Raw genomic sequence first — 7,592 nt, forward strand, 5'->3', positions numbered from 1 at the left:
CCTGCCCCTGGGTGGGTCCGGGATGGGCGTGAGGTTCTGGGGGCGCTCCATCTCTGGGCTGGGGCCCTGGCCGGGCCTCGGGGCCTTGGGTCCTGGTTTGTGTGTTGCCGGGGTTGTGGGCAGGTGGGTGCATGGGGGCCCATCCCTGACGCAGGGTGCCGCCGGTGCGGCGAGCCGCCTGGGGGGCTCTTCAACTGGTGGGGGAGAGTGTCACACCTTGCAGGAGCTTTCCTCTTCTCAGGAACTCTCTGCAGGAGGGGGAGATACAGGAGAGGTGGAGGAAGATCTCAGCCTGGGCGTCTATTGTCTCATGTAGTCTGGAAGATGAATGGATGGTGGGGTGGGTGCAGTTTTCTCTGTGGTGGGGTTGGGTGGACTGTCCCGGGCTCTGTGGGGCCGGGGGGCGCTGCTGCGCTGGGCCGGTCTGGATGGGCCTGGGCCCCCTTTCCCTGGCGGGTCGCGGAGTGTGGGAGTGCCTACTGGGGTCAGCGGGGGAGCTGGCCCCAGGGAGGGGTCACCTGCCCCTCCCTTCCTTCCCTCCCCATCTCCAGCTGCCTCCCTCTTCCCGCTCCACCACAACCACCCACACATGCAGGGCCTTGGAGTAGGGGTATGTCACCAGGGTGCAGAGGAGGCTACCCCCCCCCCCCCCCCCCCTGTTCCCTTCTGGCTGCCTCTGCCTCAATTTTATCCCACAACTTAGACATTCACATTACTCACACTCTCATTACACATACATATAGGATCTTGGGGGTGGGCACGATACACGGAGTCCAAATTACCATCAGGGTGTACACCTCACCCCTGGCGTCGTTGCCCACCTCTCAATGTTAAATACACGTAGACATTGAGGGCTAGCAGGAGGGACTATGCGCTTACCTGCTGCTCTCTGGCAGGTAGCTCCAAGCCCTCCTGGGTTTTAATTACACCTTAGAACACACATGCATCAACACTACAATGAGCGGGTGGAGGGAGGTTTGGAGTCTTCTCTCACCCCCGTTCTCTGCGGCCTGCTGGAGCGGGAGGGCTAGTAGGAGGAGTTGGCCGTCCGACTGCGGTCTGGAGTGTGGGGCCTCCCTGCTGCTGCGGAGTTGGGGCGGTCTGCCTCTCCCCACCGCAGGGAAAAGGGTAACACCACCTGGGTCTGGGTGCAGTTCCCCCCTCCAGGGGCAAGGGTACCTAGACCCGGTTTGTAGAGTACGCTTGGGGAGTGTGATCGTGTGTACAGCGTCTCTTTATGTCTGTCTCCACGTTGGTTGAGTGTGGAGTAAGTGCATATGAGAGCATGAGGGTGGGAATGGATGTTTGTGTCTGTGTGTGCCTGTATGTCTGTGTCTATATGTCAGGTTGGGTATCAGGCGCCACCTCTCTGGGGACACCTCAGGCCCTCCAAGGTTTGGAGGCCTATCTCCACCCACCACCACTTCCCCTGCCGGTAGCGGACTCCCTCAGGTGTCGGTGCGTTGGTGGTTCTTTGTGTCTGGGGGTGGGCGTCCAGGTACACACCGGCTCACTCCTTGGCGGCCGCTTATCGGGGCCTGGAGCCTGGGGCTCGCTCGGGCCACTTCGGAGGTGGGGTGCCCCTGGCCTCTCAGCCTGGGGCTCGGTCACTCAGGCGCAGCTGGCTGCCGGCGGAGCTCACGGGCGCGTCACTGCAACTCCCCCTGGCTTCTGCTCCGCGGCTGCTGAGTGAGCCCTCATCTGGGACTCTCCTCAGCTCTTACTGGGACAGTGGCGCGGCTGCCCCTCTGTGGGTCTTCCTTGGTCTCTTGTGTTCTGGGGGCCTCTGGATGTCTGGAGTTTTGATCTCCTCCATACCTGCTTCATGCCCTGGAGGACGGGGCTATGGCCCCCCCACACCCTCTAGCAGATCATTACATGGAGAAACCTTTGGAATACAAGCGCGCTGATCCACACAGGTATGCACACAGGTGTACACATGGGTGTTCACAGACGCGGACTACAGCTTTCTTGGCTGCTGCCTCAAAGCACATTGTGCGCTGTCTATCTTGCATGCTGCACAACATCGTTTATTATTTAGTATCTACTGATATCTACTGCTAGCTAGTTTATTGTGATGGTGCCGGTTTTTTTTATTATGTTGCTCTTTGTTGTTTGCTTTCTCTTCTGTTTTTTTTCTCCATACAGGTGACCCAGGTGTTTTTTTTTTTTTGTTTTTTTTTTTTTGTTTGTTTGTTTTTTCTTTCTTCCCCCCTTCTCACCGTCTCTTCTCCCCTTTGGTTTTCTTTCTCTCCCTCTCTTTCTTTCATTATTTCTCCCTGTCCTATCCCCCAGTCATGTCTGTCCCGTTTGTAGCAACTGAAAATAAAATAAATTCATAATTATAATAAAGGTCAATCAAATGGACCAATATGGCAAGGCCATGATGATCCACTTGGTAAAATAAATCCGCTTGACATCTTTCTTGGCCTTAAGACAACAATTCCGATGGCTAAAGATCCAAACGGGACACAAAAAAAAAACAAAAAAAAAAAAACTTTTACACGCAAATGTCCTTTGGCAGTAAAGTTGATGCACAGATCTATGGCATTACCTAATGAATTATTGTGTCACTAAACTTGTATTTACAAGGATGTTTGTGCTTAAAATTAAGTCATTTTATGGCCTAAAACCAGAAATAAACGACAATAAAACAAAAATAAATGACAGACATGACATTAAGTCAGATGATATTGTTAAAAAAAGTTTGTGGTTTGCAAAGTAGCTTGCAGAAAATGTGGGCAGGTTAAAGCGGCTTAAACGGGGTAGCCATAGCAAAGCGTCGGCGCAGGGCATCTACAGATCAGAAGGTTGGTGGTTTGATCCCTAGCTGTGCCATCTCCAGGTGTCATTGGGCGAGATAATACCCCTTAGTTGTTCTCCAGTTCATCCATTGGTGCATTTACCAATAAAGCAATTCAGTCTCACCGTGAGGCCTGACTGTCGGTCAGAAGGTTGAGGTTTCAAGTCCCTTAATGGTTGTCTTTTCACACTTTTACTGGGAATATCAGATAATCTGCCAGTAATGGAGGAGTCTGATTTTCTGGACTGCCGCTACGCTCAGTTAAATATCACAAATTTTTTTTTTTTTGCAAAAGTAGGTATAAAACTACTGCTGACAACCAGGCAACAACTAAGAATGATAAAGTTTCATTGATCATTTTGTCAATGATTTGTTCGTTGCTATGTAGAAGCCCTGTACCTTATCACCGCAGGATTTTCTTGAATACCATACTTGGACTTTTAGATTGTGATGCCTAATATCTTGTTGAGTGATGATTTTTCCTTTTTTTTTTTTTTTCCTGTTTTGGCTCTGAAATGAAGACCGCTCCTGTTTGGATCTACAACTGTTGGTTATTGATTATTCTTCAGCTCTGAAACACATTTATTATCCGGAGGCCTCACAGAGTTTTGTGAAACGATGTGACCGATGTGATTAATTCTCCATCGAAAATACGCTTTACAAACTACAGAGGAGCGTGTTTATGGTTGCAGTGAAATATGGAGAGTTCTGAAAGTCTTGACGGTAAAATATTGGACAAAACAAGCTGGATTTGAACCAATAAATCTTTCCTCCATTCCGCAATGAAACCGCTTTGGCCTCTGTTAGTGGGTCATTAATTTGTCAGCCTGAGCGTTCAGCATCCGCTAAGGTCTGAGTTACGTCTTTATGTTACAGTCACGATTTCTTAGGGCTGCTTGACTTATAATTATATACAAGGTAATTGCATTTACTTAATAACACGAGTAGATATCAGAGATGTGAGATGAAGGTGGGGAAAACATGTTTCTATGCAAATGAAAATAACCTGTAGTAACATAAATGGCCTCTAGATGGTGATGTTCACCATGTTATCAGCGTAATTAGGTCTTTGTGCTTCATTCTTCCAGATTCACTGCTTCACAAATATCTTTTCTCAAAGGGAATCAATCTACCGTGTGTGTGTGTGTGTGTGTGTGTGTGTGTGTGAGACGTGTGAGTGACGTGTGTGTGTGTGTGAGCGCTACGCTGCTATTCAGGACCTTTTGTTGGTACGGCAATCCTTTTATCTGTTAATGACAAGTTTCCAGATTCATCAAAGACTGCCGGGTGTCTGCGATTTTACACACATTCTTTGGCGTTGTATTCTCCTCACATGACAGATATTATTCAGAGTTGCTTTTATGCTACCTTTTCAGTATCTGTACTGATGTTTAAATATAAACATCAATGTTTCCCTCCAACAGCTGTGTAAAGTACCACAAATCATCTGTTTAAAATTTTTAGAAAGAGAGCAGGAATAATGATTTGTTTTGGTGTACATGACAAAGTGGATGTGTATTTTTTTGAAAAATGAACACATACACTGTGGCTGACAAAGTAATTTCCACCTTGCTTGCTTCATGGATAAATAATAGCTTCCCTTCCTGATGATGGAGGGTGCACCATTCCCTGGAGAACTGACTATGACTACTGTGTATCCTGTGTAGACCCATATTTTTCATTATTTTCATCATTAAATAATAAAAGCTGGATATAAAAAAAGGTGCGCGACTAAACGGTGTTTCCTTTTATTTAATGTAATGAAGTCGTTCATAACAGAGGAGCAGCCATCTGGTTAATGCAGAATGAATGTGGCTGCATGTTGTGTTCTTATAATAAGACTGCGAATCAATTTCCCATCAGGGACAATAAAGTTACCATTGACCATTGACATATTGTTTTGGTTTGAAATTTTTTGTAAAAGCCTCTTTTATACTATATGGGGGGGGGGGGGGGGGAACAAACAAAAAAAAACAACTAAACAGTAGGGCAGGGGTGGGGGTTGGTAGCTAGCTACAAGTCTCAGCACATATTGACATAGCCTAGCTGACTGTGTTCAGCCATGTTCCCTTTTAACCATTTTAAACATTTCTTCATTTAGTTCACAGTGTTTAGTTAAGTTATGTTTATAAATATCATAATTACATGCTTAATACATCTATGGCGTTTCTTTCTCAAATAGCAAACTCTTCAGGTCCAAAAGGCTCCAAAATGCACTGACATGACAGTCAGTCAGTCATTTTTTAAGTTTATCTAATAGAAAAAAAGAACATTGAACTAATTGATGTACATCAATTAGTGTGTAATTATGCTTTCCTTGAAATTAATGCATTCTCATTAAAGCAGGTGCCAGTTTGTGGATACCGCCATGTTGCTCACCCATCTTGAATACAAGGACCGAAATTGACCTTCCCATTCTGCCTTTTATGTATGTGGCTGGAGACCAGCAATATACAGAGCACACATGAGAAGTTGCCTTCAATCTAAAGATCAGAAATAGCTTTTTAAAACTATATATGACATTTGAATATTTATATTTTCATCATCTCTCCTCCCTCTTTTCCACCTCATCAACTTCCTCCTCACCTCTTATCTCGTGACCTGAAGTCAGAGATCAAGTACTTGCATAAAACATGCATAAACATGCTTATTTATTCCCATATTATCATAATGACTTACTGTCCATAGATTTGACATGTGATTCCCCCTCACCCCTCACCCCGCGCCTCAGGGCAGCTGACAATGAGCCAGCTTAACAACAACAACTAGCATTATAGCAGCTAATGGCTTGAATGTGATAAACAGTTTGATTACATTCTCACATTGTAGAAAAGTTTATTTGATAAGTGCCCAAGTCGAGAAAGTTAGCCAACTGTTAGCAGTTACCTGACTGACAGGAAAGCTATTATCAACAATACACCTCAGTAACGCTGTCATCAAGCTTCACTAAATAACCAACTCGCACTGGACTCTTTTCACAGTGTTTTACAGCCTCCTCCGGAGTAAATAGACATGATTAACTGCCATATTCAAAGCTGAGGTAAACAGCAGACTGACACTCACTACAGATGGCCAGAATGTTAGGATGACTTGGGTGTAGAAACATAAAATAATGCAAAACATTTAATTAACATATAACACAAAGTAGAAACACACTGACCAGCCATGGACATTGTCAGGTATATAAAATCAATGTTTCTGAGGCCGTGTAAGAAAACAGAATTGAGCTGACTGTAATCTACTGACATCTAGTAGTGAGATTTTCCCACACAATACTTTTAAGCACCTTTAAGCAACTCAACAAGCTCTTTAAATCAGTGTGTGTGGTGGATGGGTGTGTCTGTGTTGGTTCACTCACCGGATCTGACAATGCCACGCTCACACAGCGTGGATACTTTTAATAGCCTGCTCATCAAACGCATCCGCATTCCGTTTGTTTCCAACCTCCCTCTACAATCACTTCCGCTGCCTTTCCTACAGTTTTATGTGCCTTTGATTGTTAACTTACAGATCGGTCACTGGATCACACAGACATCCACTGTGCATCCTGATTGTGTAAAACACGGCAGGGTGGTGCGTCTGATAACTCTCCACAGCTCCAGTTTGGCACATTCCCAGTTGTCCTCTGATATAATATTAAAGCGGAGGTGGCAGCAGCACTCAAAGAGTAGATATGACCAAAATGGGTGTGGGCTGCAAGTTCAATTCCCTGCTGGTAAAATCAGGCTAGAGGAAGTGAATGAATCCCACAGCAGATGCATCAGTGATTGCTTAGAGTTGTTGGAAAGCTGTCAGTGTGAAGGCTTGTAGCTGAATTAGGCTGCACTGGAAAAGTATGCTCAGCAAGTCTTCCATGAACAAAACCGATCAAATACAGTATGCAACCCAGCAAATGAGTCACCAGTGCAGCTCATCATCCTTTGTTAACCCTTACATAAAATGCTTTTTAGGGTGTGTGTCGTCACAGTAGACGTAGGAAAATGACTGTTTACTTGCAATGAGGGAGGGAGCTCCTGAATATAAAGGAGTGACTCATGTGGTCTTTTTCTGTAACACGGTAGCTACTGTATTGTCTTCACTTCAGCTCTTCCTGGGAGCAGGGCAGGGATTTTGTCCTACACACACACACACACACACACACACACACACACACACACACACACACACAACATATAAGCAGACAGCAATAATTGGTTGGGTCAAATCTGAGTGCACAGCTGCAAAATCATATGTTGAACTAGACGGCACATCCTCCAGCAAGGCCAGCACCCTGTATTGCAATTTTAATGAATGTCAGTGAATCTACAGTGAAACGTTACGGGGTTGTGCCATTGCTTATGCTCCATGGCTCCACCAAGTTCTTGAAATTAAGCTTATTTCTTCTTTCTTATTGATAACATTAATGATCCACTGCTCAAGGAAAAAGGACCAAAATCCTATGAAAAAAGAAAAGATAAGATTCCTTTTTTGTCTTAAATAAGACAACCCAGAATGCTAAGTGTGAACTGGCATTGCATTGAGAGTTCCTCCTCAAAAATATAGAGTGTAAAAATTGATAACCAAATACTAAGTTTAACGTAATAGTTATTTAGTTCCAGTTCACAACCGTTTTCTTAAGGCATTTAAGGTAATATTGCAGAAGAAAAAAACAAAACTATGATCTGTTAGCAAGAACATGGCAACGGTGGGCAGGAAGAACTCACTTTTAACAGGAAGAAATCTTCAGCACAACCTATGAGGGCTCTGAAATCAACGTCAAACATGGCAAACATGCACCATCTTGCATTGA

Source organism: Mchenga conophoros, linkage group LG8 (genome assembly GCF_057382185.1).
Source record: "Mchenga conophoros isolate Kocher_MC1m ecotype Shallow Benthic linkage group LG8, M_conophoros_male_GT1.1, whole genome shotgun sequence".
In the NCBI taxonomy this organism is placed as follows: Eukaryota; Metazoa; Chordata; class Actinopteri; order Cichliformes; family Cichlidae; genus Mchenga; species Mchenga conophoros.